At 48.9% G+C, this 18,744-nt stretch overlaps 1 long non-coding RNA gene across 1 annotated transcript; it reads right to left on the reverse strand.

Annotated features, from left to right (window-relative positions):
- Positions 1–10,674: 10,674 nt before the first annotated feature.
- LOC142930903 (uncharacterized) lies at positions 10,675–14,093 on the reverse strand. Its single transcript, XR_012946882.1, has 4 exons — positions 14,031–14,093; positions 12,954–13,133; positions 12,475–12,592; positions 10,675–12,176 (listed from the first exon to the last, which is right to left on the reverse strand). It is a non-coding gene; the product is annotated as an uncharacterized LOC142930903 (long non-coding RNA).
- Positions 14,094–18,744: the final 4,651 nt, after the last annotated feature.

The raw sequence follows: 18,744 nt of genomic DNA on the forward strand, positions 1-18,744 counted from the left end.
GAAGCGATATCGTAGTTGTTGGGGCACTATGCTGCAAATTCTGCGTTTATGAGACCCGAGTTCAATTCCTGCTCACGAATATCTGCACCGTTCCTGGGCCTCTTCCCCCCCTAGGTCAGTTCAGCCATACAGTATACGGGTAGCCAGCGCAGAGTGCCTGCCATAGTAGGTGCTCGCAAACAAGGGTTTCTCTCCTTGGCGCCTGAGGCTACGGCACGTCTGGCAAAAGCATCAGCAAACATTACCGGGCAGCGGCGTGTACAACATTCCCTGGCACGTGTCGTGACGGGTACGGCAAGATCCGACCGTGTCCGTGCGGTGCTGGTCGAGCTGCAGTGGCTTCCGGTTGGCGATCGAATTCGTTACGAAGGTCGCACTCGTTACACACAAAGTGCTTGCCACAAGTGAATCAAAATACCCCGCTGATCTCGTCAGGGAGCGTCAACCGTCCCGCGGACTCCGGTCGTTCCTCGCGGCAGCGGCGGCTTTTGGCTAACCATCGAACAAAGGCGGTGGTCACCGCATCGCGTGGCGCTTTCAGATGCCCTCCTGCGGCCGTTTCGAACGCTCCTCAGACATTAGGAAGCCACCGGGAGCTATGCCCTTTTAAATCATCGTCGAGATTGAAAACGAATTTCTTTAGAACTGCTTGTTGTGTCTAGTTTGTTGTCCTTCCCCGCACCTCCCATCGCACCAACTGTTGTCACCTTCTCACCAAGCTGCTTGGCAATGGTCTTGTAGCCCATTCCAGCCTTGTGTAGGTCTACAATCTTGTCCCTGACATCCTTGGAGAGCTCTTTGGTCTTTGGCCATGGTGGAGAGTTTGGAATCTGATTGATTGCTTCTGTGGACAGGTGTCTTTTATACAGGTACTCGAGCTGAGATTAGGAGCACTCCCTTTAAGAGTGTGCTCCTAATCTCAGCTCGTTACCTGTATAAAAGACACCTGCGAGCCAGAAATATTTCTGATTGAGAGGGGGTCAAATACTTATTTCCCTCATTAAAATGCAAATCAATTTATAACATTTTTGACATGCGTTTTTCTGAATTTTCTTGTTGTTATTCTGTCTCTCAGTGTTCAAATAAACCTACCATTAAAATTATAGACTGATCATTTCTTTGTCAGTGGGCAAACGTACAAAATCAGCAGGGGATCAAATACTTTTTCCCTCACTGTACATACATACATACATTGCATTTGTCCACAGAGGTCGGTGTGTGGTGAGGTTGCCCCTGGCTGGCGGCCTTTGTCTCCCCCATCACCACCATCACCACCACCATCACCATCAACACCACCATCAGCATCGCCACCAACTACCCCAGGTGGCTCGTACTGGCGGCCTGGAGGGAAATGCACGTTACGCTTCTTTCGCACCGTACCAAAGCCAACCGTGCTAATCGGTGGGTGCGGTGACATGTGGGCGATTAATCAATCGCATTACGGTAGCCCCTGCCGGAGTGCCAAGGATATCCTTGTTCTACGGGAGGAAAAAAAGTAATAATAATAATACTCCGGCAATTTTTTGATTTTTCACGGTTCCTGTCCCGCTTGCGACTAAATTCAATTTAACATTAATGCCACCACCAGCACCAGCAGCAGATTGTATTAGCGAATACATCAGCTCCTCGCCGACCTTGCTCGTATAATCCGTGGTCGTTTCTTTGCGCGCGGGGAGAGTAAACGACATTACATCTCTCCCTTGATTTAATTTGCCTTCCTCCAGCCGCACTTCTAACTATCCTCTTTAATTTTTACGGAGTTTTTTTTTGTTTTAACAGGGTAGGCCGGGTGGGTGGAGCGGGCAGCACGGCGGTTCGTACCGCCACAGCGTTCAAGATGAAGCCGGCGACCCGAGTTCGATTCCCGGCCGTGACCAACGTCAAATGGCGAGCGATATCTGTAACCGATTCTGGGTCACCAACATGCTTTGACCAGCGTGTGTCAAGTATGGTCAAACAACTCTTCCCCCCGCGCCCCACCCCCACCCCTCCACCGCCTCCCTTCCCCCTGACATCCAGCAGTAGATTGGTACAGCGCTGGCTAACGGCTTGTGTCCCTGAATTTCACTCGTCGTCGATTCCTGCAGCGTTCGCCTTTCCACCTTGGCTGCTCGCTCACCGTCAAATTATATTTGTCATTCACAGTAACACCATCAGCCTGCGTGGCACAACAGCCTCATCTGAGCTGCCATGGCACGGCCGTGTAAGGACTCAGACTCTGGCTTTGTTATCTCAGCTCGGTGAGGCCCTGCTGAGCCAAGCGGCTGCGTTACACGGACGGGCCGCAGCCTGTGATGGGCCGTTGGCAGCGGCGGCAGTTACAGGACATCGCAGCTCCACAGAGAGTCGCAGAAATCCATAGGGTTACGCAGAGATTCGGAGTTACATAGAATTGCACAAAAATTCATGAAGTTACACCGAAGAATCATAGCGTTGTATTGAGATCCATAGTCACGTAGAAATGTACAGTTACATTGAGATCCATAAAGTTATACAGTTGCACAGAGATTCATAGAGATGTACAGAGATCCATTGAGTGTACACAGATATTCAGAGCGTCACATACAGACGCATAGAGCTGAGCAGAGATGCAAATAGCTGCAGATATTCACTCGCACACTCCACTTCGTAATGGACAACCTTTAACTTTCTTTGTCACTTTCTTCAAATCAAGATCCAGGATAAAATTCTCACCGATTGCAACTTTGACAATAGTGCCGTTTTTCCGCATCGCTGATCTGTGAGACGCGCTTTGGAGCTTTGTAATTCCCTCCCGTCGTCTTAATGAACTCTTAACACGTAGTATATGCTTAACACGCAAGTAGCCTTCCGCGACCAATATAATCCCTCCACATTGAGAAAACTTGCATTTAGAGTATTTGACCGCGCTGCATTGCCGCATCATGACCAGCCATTTCGTTGAGCTATCATTTGTGACCAGGTCGCTTCGTAAAAAGCGCTTTATAGCTTTACCGTGTAAAAATAAAGAAAAAAAATAGTTTAGTTTGAGTTAAATCGCCTGCCGTCAGAAATGACAGCGTCTCCGCTTTGCGACCGCTCGCTCGCTCGCTCGCAGGCCTGGTCAAGCGCACGTGGTTATGAACGTGACAGGCCCAAGACGCCGTTTGCTTTTACAGCTGTTTGAATAACACACCGCTATTCATATATTTTTTTCTTTTGCGACTATTTAACAAAAAAAAAAACACAGCGATGATACTTTGAGCGGTTTCCGCATCCAAAAATTGGACTGAGCTGGGGCGAGCGAGTGGCAGATTCAAATTACAGAAATATCGTTCCATAAATCCGCCACGGGGCTCTACGTCGTTAATTAAACTCAGCGGGCTCGACTTCATATAAGTTGGGAATAATTTTTTGGGATGTTGTTCGGGCGGCGTTCGGTTGAAGGCAGCTCTTTCTCTCTCTCTCTCCCTCAGGGGTTGTCTTTCTTTGACACTTTGGCTGGCAATGTGAGGATCGTTATTTTGTTTGCGTCTGCCAAGTGCACCCGCGGGTACTTAAACTAAACTAACTCAACTTGTTTGTTTTAGTTTACCAGATAAGGCTGAGCTTTATAGCGCTTTGTCCGAAGTAACCCTGCCTATCACAGACGACAGTTCAACGAAGTGGCTTATCATCATCACCGCACAGACATTTATAGCAGCCAAATACTCTAACCGCGTGACGTTGATTCTAAATGTGGAATGGGGGGGAAAAAACGCTGAGCACAGGAGGCCCAAAGCGTCAGGAAGCCAGCAACAAACAGCACCGCCAATGTTGTAAAAGATAAGAGTGTAACGCATTTCTTGAATTGAGCAAGGTTATTATTACATTAAAGGTGTTTTTTTCTTCAATCATTTAGATACGAGAGGAAACCAGAAAAGCCGGAGGAAACCCATGCAAAACAGGGGGGGGGGGGATATACAAAACTCCACCTAGCAACGCACCCTGGTTGGGAATCTAACCCAGCAACCTTCTTGTGGTGAGCCATAAGCGTTACTACCGTGCCACCCTACTGCCGCCAGTAGCGATCAAAGAGTGATAAGGAGGTGACTGACCGCTGGTGAGTGATTGAGTGACCGGAGTGAATCGGTGAATGCTGCATCATCAATCACCACGACCGCTCGACGTTCAGTTACGTCTGGTGCAGGGCATTGTAGCAAATCACAGTGGTAGTGGTTGAACAGTGTTGGTGGTGGTAGTGGTTAAACATAAGTGTGGTGGTTCAACACAGCGTGGTGGTGGTTTAACAGTGTTAGTGGTGGTGGTAGTGGTTAAACACAGTGTGGTAGTGGTTGAACAGTGTTAGTGGTGGTGGTTGCATACAGTGTGGTGATGGTCGTTGAACACAGTGTGGTGGACGAAACAAAGCTGTTTTTATTTTACCAGGTAAGGCCCACTGAGCTATGTAGCTCTTTTTCAGAAGCGATCTGGCCACATATTAATAGCTCAGCGAAGTGGCTTATCATCATGTGGAGATTTATAGCAGCCAAATACTCTAAACGCGTGATGTTGTTTCTAAACGTGGAGGGAAAAAACCGGAGGATCCGGAGAAAAATCCATGCGACCAGTACATGCAAACTCCAAATATACAGCAGGCGTCAGGGCCGGAATCGAACCCACAATCTTTTGTATACCAGGTGAGGTATTATTATTATTATTACCAAAATGTAATAGGGTTTTTCCCCTTTTTTCTGGCAACAAAACTGAAACCTTTTTACAAGGATTCATGTCTGCATTAACCACAATACCTGCAGTCAAAATGCAAACAAAAAACATACTATGATAATATATGCATTGTCCTTGAAACTGATTGGTCCACAGCAAGGGACGGCTTTCTTTTGAGCCTCGACCCAATTGGTGCAGTCCCTTGGTGTGGACCAATCAGTTTCAAGGACAATGCATCATATATTATCATAGTATGTTTTTTGTTTGCATTTTGACTGCAGGTATTGTGGTTAATGCAGTAACATGAATCCTCGTAAAAAAAAGGTTTCAGTTTTGTTGCCAGAAAAAAGGGGAAAAACCCCTATTATTATATTCAGGTGAGGTAGTTAACATCTCGTCACAGCAACAGGGCTTGGGCAGGGCATGTCACATTAAGACGGGATGGTGCCCCATGAGACAATAATAAAAACGCAGTGGGTGCCAGTGGGATGGAAAGCGCTGGAGAATAACGTGCGCCCGGGAGACGGAGCTCTTAAATCGTCCGGGCGGACCATTGCGACGGAGGATCGTGAAGCGCGAGGAGCAGCGGATTGTTTCAGTCAGTTTTGTTTCAGTTTATTTTGAAGTACCCTGTGAGCTAAGAAGCCCTCGAATCGGGTTTCATCGGCAATAAGCATCGGTTCCCTGGCACACATAGCGTACGTGACACGGCGAGTGACGGTGGTGGTGATGGTGACGGCAAGAAGAATCACCGCCGTCATCGTCGCCGTCGTTGTAAAGTCATCAACGCGCGCTGGAAAGAGCGACAGAATCCACGTGCGAGCCTGGTTCTTCTTGCTCGTTTAAATTAAGCGTCCACCGCCCCCCCCACCCCACCAGCCATCACCTGGCTTCGCTGCTGAGTAAAGTGATATCATCCAGACACGTAATTATCCTGCAGTGGGACTGGGTTGTTAATAATAATAATATTAAATGTATTCTTTACAGAGACGAAAGGTGGGAGAGAAAAAAAAAATAATCATCTGAAGACGTTTTCGGTGTAAAGGAGGAGGCAGGTTATTTTAAAAAAAAAATATTTCAATTAAAAAAAAAGACGAGCGAGAGAGAGAGAAAGCGAATAAAAAAAATATTTTAAAAAAACGATAGCGTGAAAAAAATGACGCGGGCGGAAAAAAAAAACACATCCGCGTGTAGTATTTTTTGAAAATGACAAATTATTTAATAAGCTCATGAATAAATTGCATTAGGGTAATACGATTTGAATAAGCAGACGATATGCCTCTTCCTTTTTTTTAAACTACACATCACATCGGCCACACGGCCCTCCTTTCTGGTGAGCGCGCAATTCCAGCAGCCATTGGTTCAACACGAGCAAAACTTATGCCACGGGCTTAGCACGTTCGGGGTCTCATCAGCAGTCGAGTCAGGCTCGCTTCAAACCAATGCTGGTGAACTGCCCAGATGTTTACAGGCGAGAACCTCCCCCCCCCTCTGTTAGATATGGGTCATAGGCAATATACCCATGGGCGGTGAGATGGGGCGTTGGTGAGTACGCTTCACTAAGAACCTCGAGCAACCTGAGTTGGATTCCAGGCCAGGGCTACGGTCAGGAGGCAAGTTATATATAAACTGGTCCCGTGTCAGGGCAAAAATGCCTCATATAGCCTTCAAAAACTGTTGGGGAAAGTGCTGTGAGCGAGCGCCTATGAAGGCCGGCACGGCACCCGAGGGGGTGGGTGGCCAGCACTACGCCCGGGTCGCCTTTATCTTCCTAATTGGCGACGTTCACACACAGAACCGGGTACTCATTTAAGGCCGAATTGATCAAAGGGAAGCCCAGAACCGATTCAGATATTCATCACCGACGTTGGCTGTGAGCGGGAATCGAACACACACACACTCACAAACACACATCACAGACGGATACTTGATGTATTTAGCATTTCAATATACCTGCGTATCAGGATGTTATGCACACAAATTAAGAGACCCTACCCACGGAGTATATACAAGTAGAATTATATACCCACTTGCGCGCGCGCACGCACACAGAGGCAGGCCACAGAGCCAAAAAAAATCCGATAGCAAATTGAATAAAAGGTCTCAAGTCAGGACGAAGAGGATGTTAATGGAGTGTGTTTGTATAACCCCTTTGCTGCTGGCGGGCTCCGATAGTATTTAGAGCGGTCGGCTCGTTAGGCAGGGCTGTAATTAGCGCTGGCGTTTTAACCGCGTGATGAATGGAGTGGGAGAGTCGCGTCTCTTGCCTTTTGACTCTGGCGCGCGCGCCGGTGCGTCGGAGGGAACGCGCGCCGCTCTGGGCTACTGAGATTGGACGAGATAGAGAGCGAGTGTGAGCCTGTGTGTCTGTATGTGTCTGTGTGTGCCTGTGTGTCTGTATGTGTCTGTGTGTGCCTGCGTGTCTGTGTGTGTCTGTGTGTGCCTGTGTGTCTGTGTGAGCCTGCGTGTCTGTGTGTGTGTGTGTGCCTGTGTGTCTGTGTGTGCCTGCGTGTCTGTGTGTGTCTGTGTGTGTCTGTGTGTGCCTGTGTGGCTGTGTGTGTGTCTGTGTGTCTGTGTGTGCCTGCGTGTCTGTATGTGTCTGTGTGTGCCTACGTGTCTGTGTGTGTGTGTCTGTGTGTGCGTGTGTCTGTGTGTGCCTGCGTGTCTGTGTGTGCGTGTGTCTGTGTGTGCGCGTGGAGAGCGGTAGTCTATCGGTCAGCGCGCTGCGCTGTGAACCCGGCGACCCGAGTTCGATTCCAGCTCACGGCCACAATCAGTGGCGATTATCTGAACTGGTACTGGGTATCCCCTAGGTCGACTCAGCCTCAAATGAGTACCTGGTGCAGTGTGTAAAAACATCGCCACTGAGGGAGACAAATGCGGGCGGGCGTGGTGTTGGCCACACACCCCTTCGTGTGCCGTGCCGGTCTTCAAAGGTGCTCACAAACAGCACTTGCTCCAACAGCATGTTAAGGCTATACGGGGATCTTTGTCTGTGTATGAGTATGTAGGTGTGGTAACGGTAGAGCAGAGGTTAGCGCGCTGTGCTACGAACCCGGCGACACAAGTTCGATTCCCATTCACGGCCAAAACCAGTGTTGATTATCTGAACCGGTCCTGGACCTCCCAAAAGGTTGACTTGGTACCCAGTGCGGCGTGTAAACATCGCCACTGAGGGAGACAAAGGCGGCCGGCCGTGGTGCTGGCCACCCACTCCCTCATCTGCCGCTCCAGCCTTTATAGGTGCTGCTCGCTAACAGCGCTTTCCCCAGCAGTCTGTCCAAGGGCTATACGGGGGATCTTTGCCTCTGTGGCAGCAGGTAGACCAGTGATATGCGCGCCGCGCTACGAACCCGGCGACCCGAGGTCCCTGGACCTTCCCTTCGGTCGACTCGCCCTTAAATGAGTTCCTGATGTGGTAACCATCAGCGCTGGGGAGACAAAGGGGGCCAGGCGTGGTGTTGGCCCCTCGTGTGCCGTGCCAGCCTTCATAGGTGCTCCTCGCTAACGTCACTTGCCCCGACAGTGTGTATGTGGGCTACACACTGTGTGCCTTTGTGTCCAGCACACACACACACACGTATTATTACAGTATTCGCGTGCTTGTTTCGTGTGTCCGTGTGTGTGTGCGAGAGAGGGTGAGTGCCGTTGCCACGGGCACACATAGTTTACTGATATATATAAAAAAAAGTATTTAAATTGTCCCCGTATATCCCTTCTCTTTATCGTAATCACTGCACTGATGATGCCATGATTGGACTCGGAAGTGAGAGCAGAGTTGCACTGCGACAGAAATATGATCTTGTTCCAAACCCTCCTACATGTGATGTCCATTTTTGGGGTTCCAAGAATTGTATTTTGGTTTAATTTTGAGGTTCGAGCTTCCCCCCCCCCCGTTTTTTTTTTGCTGTTGTTATCAATTAAATTCCTAGGACTTGCTGAAGACAAATTACGTTAAGAATAATAATAATAACGTTCAACCCCTGACGCGAGAACGGCCGCGCGGCATTCTTTCTCGTTCGCTATCGAAGACAGAGAGAGAGAGGGGGACGGGGTGCCAGCAGGAGGAGGAATCACAGACCGGGCAGCAGCAGCAGCAGCAACAGCCGCCACGCGGTGAGGACCCGGAGCTACCAACAACAATTGCCCGAGCTCTGCGGTCCTCCACGCGTTAAGATGCACGCGGCCATTTAACGAGGGCACAGGTCGCCTCGCGTCTCACGCGCGTTTTACGTCACGCGATCTTGAAATGGCGCGTCAAGATTCATTGGCAGTTACTTTTTGGTAATGCGCCCCAGGGCCCGTCGTTAGTCGGGCGGCAACGTTCAGCCGCGATGCCGCCTGAGGTGCGGCAGCACGACAACCACGAGCGTGGGCAGCGGCGGCGTCGCCACCTCCTCCTCGCGCGCCATTTCGAAGATCTCGGCCCGCGTGAACGTTTCGTCTCGTTGAAACTGCGCTTCAGCTCACGCGATTTTGAGTCACGCGCCGAAATTTCAAGGACACAACCCCGCCGCGTAAAACGAGAGTTCGCTGTAGTCGTACGTGTGGCAGGAAACCGGAGCGCCCGGAACACCAAAAATATAAACCCCGCGTGTGCGACGGCGGGGGGGTGAGGGGGGGGGTAACTTTCGATCCCATAAAGATGGAACAGATGGAACAGATGGAGTGGACAATTGCCGTGCCACGTTCCCCCCGGCACCAAGCCACGGCACGGCACCTCCTCGACACCTACGGGATGGGAGTTTCACGACATTTTGTGCGTGCGGTGATCCGCCAACCCTTGCTGCTGCGTCCACAGCGCTGGGTCACAGGCACGCGCCACCATTGCCCCGACTAATGACTTCATTATAAATCATAATCACGGCTCTTGTCAATCCACTGCTGGATGAAGGCCTCCCCCAAGCCGTGCCGGATATGAGGGGGTTGTTGGCCCATACTGTATGATGTACACAAAGATCAAGATCCCCCGTATAGAATTAATAGACTGTTGGGGCAAGTGCTGTTCGCGAGTAGCACCTGTGAAGGCAGGCACGGCACACGAGGGAGTGGGTGGCCAGCACCACGCTCGGTCGCCTTTGTCTCCCCAGTGGCGATGATTTTACACACCACACCAGGTACTCATTTGAGGTTTAGTCGACGTACACATACACACAAAGACATACACAGATACACGGAGATTCAAATGCACACACACACAGAGCGAGAGAGAGAATTGGCAAGCGCTGAGGCTCAACCGCTCGTAAATTTCCTCCCCCTCCTTTCCCCCCGCCGTCCCCCCCACCTCCCGCCCCCCTCTAATCGGCACTTGCCGCCCCTTTTGGCGTAAATAAATAAAAGCAACCAATTCATTTGGAAATTTAAGAGCGCGCATTCGGGAGAGAGCACTCAGGGTTACTCCCCCCAGAGACGCTGCCTAAATCGTCCCGCTCCGAGCGGCCCAACAGATGTGAATGGATCGTCGTCACACACTCACGATGGTCGCTCACTCACAATGGTCGCTCACAATGGTCGCTCGCGATGGTCGCTCACTCAATATGGTCGCTCACTCGCGATGGTCGCTCACTCGCGATGGTCGCTCACTCACGTGGGTCGCTCACTCGCGATGGTCGCTCACTCGCGATGGTCGCTCACTCAAGATGGTCGCTCACTCACGATGGTCGCTCACTCACGTGGGTCGCTCACTCACGATGGTCGCTCACTCACGTGGGTCGCTCACTCACGATGGTCGCTCACTCACGTGGGTCGCTCACTCGCGATGGTCGCTCACTCGCGATGGTCGCTCACTCACGTGGGTCGCTCACTCGCGATGGTCGCTCACTCACGATGGTCGCTCACTCACGTGGGTCGCTCACTCACAATGGTCGCTCACTCACGTGGGTCGCTCACTCACGATGGTCGCTCACTCGCGATGGTCGCTCACTCACGATGGTCGCTCACTCGTGATGGTCGCTCACTCACAATGGTCGCTCACTCACGTGGGTCGCTCACTCACAATGGTCGCTCACTCACGTGGGTCGCTCACTCACGATGGTCGCTCACTCACAATGGTCGCTCACTCACGTGGGTCGCTCACTCAAGATGGTCGCTCACTCACAATGGTCGCTCGCGATGGTCGCTCACAATGGTCGCTCACTCACGTGGGTCGCTCACTCGCGATGGTCGCGAGCGATAGTCGCTCACTTACTCGTGACGATCGCGAGCGATGGTGGCTCACTCGCGATCGTCTGCTCAGTGCACTCAAAGCACAAAGAACTGTACCTTGACATTTTATTTCTGTCATTTGTTGAAATCAATTTAAAAAAAATGTTAAACAATTTCAAGAAAATTATTAATTTCTTGACGCTGTTCAAGATCTAACAACACACACACATAAACCGGTGTGCAGCACTGCACGTACAAAGCCTCTCAGCCTTGTCCAGACCACCAGCTCAGCAGAACTGAGCGTGTGCCCACATCATGGAGAAAGACAAACCCAAAGAGTTGAGAAAATGTGGTCGTCCCAACACACATAAGTGAAAGGACAAAAATGTAGATCGGTATCGTTCCTCATTGGGAATCATCAGCACAACACGCTCAACGTTCACTGCTGCCGTACACCTCTGGGAAGCAATGCTCTATACCCGTGTGACCTGTTGAATCTATTTGTTTCCAGCCTGCATTAATGCTTCTGTTTGCAATGGAGTGATCTCGTCATTTACAGGGTTCAATTGACACCGGCTGATGGTGTCAATTCAAATGCCGGGCGGCGCTAGCTACGCAGTTGGCCTGCAATCCAGCGATGTGGAGGCAGGAAGGGTTGGTGGATCAAGTGAAAGTTGTGAAACTCCCTTAGCCCTTAAGCGCCGAGGTGTCATACCCTGTGCTCACCAGAAGAAGGCGGTACAGCAAACGTGAACTCCACCTGTTTCATCTGTGCGGGATGACAGTGCTGTTCCACTGCTTTTTATCAGCAGGCTCCAGTATCAACCCACATGTACACGTGAATTGGCCGACAACACCTTAACCCTCTTCTGTTACGGTGGTGTGCGTGTGCGTCGTTACGTGTACGTCATCAGCTTTTTATTCCATTCCGCTCCAACGACATAGACGTATCGGAACGTGAGCGGAAGAAGAACTGAAATTTAAAAAAATAACTTTATCGGTACCGAGGCTCTCACAAGGCCGTGCGGGAGGTCGTGTGGCGCAGTTTGGCGCCAGCTATCGTAGGGTGCGGTCGTGTCGCCACGGGTCTCTGCGGTGAGTAGCAATGTCTGTAAAAAAACAACGGCGCTACGCCTCTCGAAATAAAATTAACGCCGAGCCGATTGCGCGAGATTCAGCAGCGAACGGGGCACGCAACCACCCTTCAGCTTGCAGACGTCTCGGAACGGGAAAGGAGTTCAATGTATAGAGGACCGCAGAGCTCGGGGAATTATTGGCGCAGGCTCACCATTTGACCGCGGCCTCTCACGCTTGCTCTGTGGTTCCTTCTCGAGCCTCCGAACCGTCCTCGCGATTCCATCGCGATCCTGCTGACATCGGGACCGGAAATTCAACGACGTCTCCGCGGGGCGACAAAAAAAAATGTCAAGTGCTTAAAGAAGCGTGCTTGGAATCACAGTGAAGGATGGAAGGAGGAGCGAAGAGGAACACGTGGTAGTTGAGAACATACGAATGCTGTTAACCCTTTGCCGCTCCGTGACGCCTGCAAGTTGCAGGGTGGGGAGTCCCATTCACCGCCGCATCTCGGAATGCACAAGCGGTGATCGTGAAATTTTATTTCGAGAAGCGTAGGAGCACCATTGTTTTTAAAGACGTTGCACTCACCGCAGAGAACCGTATCGACACGACCACCGCACTCTAATGATCGCTGGCGCCATACTGTGCCACACGCCCATCCCGCATGGCCTTGTGGGAGCCTCGGAGCCTCGGTACATTGTGCGACCTGAGGACATACCGATAAAGTGTTTTTATAACTCATGACGTACACGTACATAGCCGGACGTCATCTGAACAGGAAAGGGTTATGTCAAAAAAACGAAACAATTTTATTTTACTAGGAAAGGTCCACCGAGCTATATAGCTCTTTTTCGGAAGCGACCTGTCCACAAGTGATAACTCAAGAAAGTGGCTTATCGTGTGGAAATGTATAGCAGCCAAATACTCTAAACGCAGGTTGATTATAAATGGGGAGGGGAAAACCAGAGGACCTGGAGAAAAATCCACGCGGCCACGGGGGAGAGAGAGAAAGACACGCAAACTCCAAATATACAGCAGGTGTTAGGGTCAGGATCAAACCCACAAACCTCCTCCATTGCAGGCGAAGGAGATAACATCTCAGCCACCTTGGCACCCCAAGGAGATGGAGCGATGAAATCAGCTCGTGCGGAGGTGCTGGGTGAATAATTCCATCGCAGGATCGTTGAGAGGTGGTGGCGGATGGTGAGGCCTTCATCCAGCAGTGGATGGAGCACGGCTGACAATGACTGTAATAATATTAGTTTAATTAACAATCTTCATTTTATAATCCATCACAACTTCCTGTCTAAAGTACACGAAACACAATGTTCGTAGTCTGTCTGTTGCCACCCGACCCACTACGCAAATGAGAATTATGGGTAAATCAAATGCCACACGTCCGTCCATCACATACCCCCCACCCCAGATGAATTACAATCGGAATTATATATTTTTGTTGCATAAACACCACTTGCCAATTACATTAGCCTTGGCGTCCCAATATGATTAACGCCGTGTACATAAAATGGCAAGGACGCTTCAGCGGGCGCACTGGACTTGCAATCCAGAGTGGTGCCGGTTCAATTCCATCTCCCAGTGTAGAAACAATGGTCAAAGTTTCGTGGTAAAATCTCCACCCCACCCACCCAAACTCCCCACCGTCTTTGTCCACCTGGCAGGATAAATGGGTACACCATAGTTAGTCTATCGGCAGGTTATGCAAGGTATGTTTGTATGTATATTCTCGCTCATGGCCAACACCAGTGACGATTATCTGAAACCGGTCCTGGGCCTCCCCTAGGTCGACTCAGCCTCACATGAGTACCTGGTGTGGTGTGTAAACATCGCTACTGGGGAGACAAAGGCGGTCGGGCGTGGTGTTGGCCACCCACCCCGTGTACCGTTCCGGCCTTCATAGGTGCTCGCTAACAGCACTTGCCCCTACAGACTGTTAAGGCTATACGGGGAATGTTTGTCTTCGTTGAACTTCTCTCGCACCGTACGTAGCCAACCGTGCTAATCAGAGGTGCCGGGCGAAGGACAACAAATTAAACACGATAAGCAGTTCTAAATAAATTAGTTGTTTTTTTATGGTGGGGTAAAATGTGGGGTACTCTGAGCCACAGTTTAAATTAAAGTCTTACTTTATATTTTCCGGAACGATGGTCGTTTGGCTTGGATTAGAGGCCATCCATGAATGACGTCACGCACCTGGGGGGGGGGGGTCAGACATTTATGACGATGTGTGACGAGGGGGGGGGGGGTTGAGAAATGTGACGTCACATCAAAATGCACAACTTTAAATAAATATAGACAACACGTTCTACTTAACTAAATAGACTTTTTAATAAATGTTTTTTTTCCTACAACATCAGAGTGCAGCGCCACATTAAACACGCACTACAATGACAATAGTTTAAAGCGATTTGAAGCATTTTTTTGGGGGAGGGGGGGGCAGAGCTTTGTGACGTCATATTTGAGGGGGGGTCTGACTTTTTGTGACGCCGTGTGACGATGGGGGGGGGGGGGGGGGATCAAAAATCGTCCAAAATCGCGTGACGTCATAATATGGGCGGCCCCTTAGGGTTTATCGGCGTAAGGCACTAGCACTAGAGTATAAGGTATGCCTATTAATAATCATATATTTACGTAATCGATATTCAGGCATGCTACCGCAGTAACCGTAAATAGCGCACGACTAACGGGAGATGAATGTGGCGCTGCCAGGTCCGGATGAAGGTTCTTGTAGGCCCGAGGGTCCTTCTGATTCGTAGTCCTGCCGTAGGTGCTGCTGCCCCGTGTTACTGCCGCCCCTGTTCCTCGAAAAACACAATTTGACGATGACAAGTTCACCTCCGGTGTTAATTTATCTCACCATAAATGACGTCACGTGATTTTGAACGATTTTTGACCCCACCCCCCCCCCCCCGTTGTCACACGGCGTCACAAAAAGTCAGACCCGCCCTCAAATATGACGTCACAAAGCTCTGCCCCCCCCCCCTCTAAAAAATATATAAAACATGCTTCAAATCGCTTTAAACTATTGTTGTCATTCTAGTGCGTATTTAATGTGGCGCTGAACTCTGATGTTGTATGAGAAAACACTTATTAAAACGTCTATTTAATTAAGTAGAACGTGTTGTCTATATTTATTTAAAGTTGCACATTTTGATGTGACGTCACACTTCTCAACCCCCCCCCCCCATCGTCACACATCGTTACAAATGTCTGACCCCCCCCCCCCCCAGGTGCGTGACGTCATTTATGGACGGCCCCTTAGAGAGAAAGGTAAGATCGACATTGACACGCCTCTGCATATCTGTATGTACACCGTTCCTATCCTTGCTATATAAGTATATTTATTCAAGAAGATATCCTTGAATTTTGATTTAAAGCTTTCGTGACTTCAGGGATTCATATTATTGGTTCTTTCGGTAAAGTCACGTAGAAGGGAAACAATAAAATTATAAAAATGTAAAACAATAAAATTCTCACACAAAAATAAAATTTTCTTGTTGTGGTTTTCACACCTGATGATGATGGCTTGTGTTGCAGTCGAAACGTCGTGAGGATTTTATTGTTTAATATTTGTATTATTTTATTGTTCCCTTCTACGTAACTTTACCGAAAGAACCAAGAATATAAGATATCCTTTGTTAAATATTGTTTTTTTATCATACAAACAAAACAGTCAATATTTTGTTTAACCATGTGTCTACTTCATTAGACCTCCTTTGCCAGTACCAAAGTATAATAATAGGGTTTTTCCCCTTTTTTCTGGCAACAAAACTGAAACCTTTTCACAAGGAATCATGTGTGCATTAACCACAATACTTGTGGTCAAAATGCAAACAAAAAACTCTAATAATATATGCATTGTCCTTGAATCTGATTATCCTTGAAACTGATTGGTCCGCAATCTGCATATATTATCAGCGTGTTTTTTTTTTGCATTCTGACCACAAGTATTGTGGTTAATGAAGACATGATTTCTCTAAAAAGGTTTAAGTTTTGTTGCCAGAAAAAAGGGGAAAACCCCTATTATCATGTGGCTACTGTGCCTATTGGATAATACGGCCCTGTGCTTCGTCAACGTACCGGTTAGGAGTGCAATGTCCCATATCTGTCAACACGCACGGTTTACATATTTTCAGATCCATAACGGCATATAAGCCTTTTTGATTTAAAGCTTTCGTGAATGCAGGGATTCATATTCTTGGTTCTTTCGGTAAAGTCACGTAGAAGGGAAACACATTTTCTTGTTGTGGTTTTCACACCTGATGATGATTGCTTGTGTTGCAGTCGAAACGTCGTGAGAATTTTATTGTTTTAGATTTTTGTTATTTTATTGTTTCCCTTCTACGTGACTTTACCGAAAGAACCAAGAATATGGCATATAGGCCGTTTAAATACGGGCAAAAACATTTGTTTGTGTTTCTCCTTTGTGACAGGACTATGGATTTATAAGGACACGGGTGACCAATAATGTCTGAATTGGTCTGTAATAAGCTAGGCACTGATAAGGAAGGTGTTGACATGTTGCTACTTTGACTGTCCAGTGACAAACACCGAAACAATAACGAATAATACAGGTTTTATATTTAGGTTATATCGCGTAAATGTAAATGTGCAGTCAAGCCCGTTGCCACACGACAACAGCCAATTAGTAAAGTTTGTCACGTAAACAGAACGTGCCAATTCGTTACTGGTGTGTTGGGGAGCAAATCCACAAAGTGTAAATGTTGTGGCGGATTTAACGGCACATATTGACGCGATATAACCCCCTAAAAAAAACACTAAACCTGTTATTATCGATATGTGCCGCTAAAAGGCGACCGCTGTGCGTTAAATCGGTGCACGCGCTAGCGGACGGTCCGGGTAGTCCGTCGAGGCCTCTGATTGGGTGCAGGGATGGCCTCAAAGGGCATTGGCTAAGAACGGAGAGAGTTGAAATGAATTCTAGATTTGAAGCTTTCGCGACTGCAAGGATTCACACACTTCTTTGGGGTTTTTTTCGGTAAAGTCACGTAGGTAAAATAAAATACAGCGAACTTTGTTGCGTCTGTTCCACCTGAAGACGGAAGCTTGTGTTGCCTCCGAAACGTCGTGATTTAATTTAGTTGTTTTATTTTTTTATTATTGTATTTTACCGACGTGACTTTACCGAAAAGACTTGGCATGATTGGTGGGGGAGAGATTCAAACGTAAAAAAGGCGGGAAACGAGGGGGGGGGGGTGGGGATGGGGGAGACGGTTGAGAACCGTTGGCGAAGGGGGGGCGGGGACTGGGGTGAGCGAAGCTTCCACAAAGGGGGGGGGGGGCTCGAGGGGTATAAAAGGGGATAGCTTAAAGGGGGCGGGGATTGGGGTGAGCGAAGCTTCCACAAGGGGGGGGGGGCTCGAGGGGTATAAAAGGGGATAGCGCAAGGGGCATGGGGGGATTGGGGTGAGCGAAGCTTCAAACAAGGGGGGGCTTGAGGGGTATAAAAGGGGGTAGCGCAAGGGGCTGGGGGGGACGCTTGTAGAGAAGAAGAAGTTCGTGCGTCCTAAGAACCCCAAGTGCGGGCCGAGCAATAACCGCAAACCAAACACAACCCACCCTATACGCCAAGTCTTAAACGCCAACCCTGTCCGAATCGAAGGCTTCTCGGTAAAAAATGAAGAAGAAAAGAATATAACAACCCTGTGTGTGACGGACGTTGTTACAAATACGAACTTGGCGCACACGCAATGTAAAATAAAATAACCACCAGCGGATGAACGAGTGAAAGAAACCTTTTTGGCCAAGGCGATGCCATCACCCGCCAAAGGAAAACGTCCCCCACCACCCGATAGGAAGGCAACTTTTATCACAATAAACGTAACTTTATATTGCATCTCTCCTCAGACGAGTCGTCGTTACTCTTGTTGATAAATGGTAGGCCGCGATGAGACCACGGCGCTCGGCTAGCGGGTCTGCCGGGGAGTGCGCGCTTTGGTCGGTAGGGCCGGGAAGCAAGAGGCGGGTCGGTTTTATTTAGCGCGGCGTAGTTTAATAACTCCCAAGTTATATATATGTTTTTATCAATGTGGCCGGTTTTCTCGACAGGGGTAAGCGCATATTAACGAAACCTCATACTGCAGTTTTAAACCCTTGTTGGATAATTCATAACGAGAGTAAATGCTACAGACGGACGGGCGAACGGATAAGTTTTAAAGCTCTTCCGAATTGCGAAGTTGCGAGCTCCCGCCACGTTGCTGAATTATAAATAAAGGTGGACAAATTAACGAAGACTACCCTCACGAATGCACCGTCGAACAAATGTAAACATATATTTGCTCAATGAGCTTCGTGGGTTTTATATATATTGACTTATATAGAATGTACTCAGCTCACCAGCTCGCAACGGAACAACGTGAAGCATGGTCCCCTTGACCGTGGTGATTGACGCTTGCAATCATCCAGCAGTGGATCGAAGAAAAGACGCTGACGCACAATCACCAAACACAAATTACGCCAGAATACAGGGGTTTTGTGTCAGATGGCGTGAATATAAAATGTGTCGTTAAGCCCGCCACCACCCGACGCGGCCAATTAAAAATGCGTGTCACGTAAACAAAACACGCCAAGTCGTTACCAGTACAGCACGCCGGTGTGTTGGGGAGCAAATCCAGAACATTTTACAGCAATCATTTACAAATTACGCCAAGAGAAAGAGAAACAAACGTGGATTATAGAAACATACGCGGGTCAATGACATCATCCAAACTGTTGAGAAACGTTAGGTGGGCTTCATCGTATTTTGTTTTACTTTGTACTGGAGGAATCCGATGAGCTGCGAAGCTCTTTCTCACACGGGTGAGGTAGGGGACACGTGGC

The sequence above is a fragment of the Petromyzon marinus genome, chromosome 45 (assembly GCF_048934315.1).
Source record: "Petromyzon marinus isolate PM22_M1 ecotype Great Lakes invasive population chromosome 45, UKy_Petmar_22M1.pri1.0, whole genome shotgun sequence".
NCBI classification, from domain to species: Eukaryota; Metazoa; Chordata; class Hyperoartia; order Petromyzontiformes; family Petromyzontidae; genus Petromyzon; species Petromyzon marinus.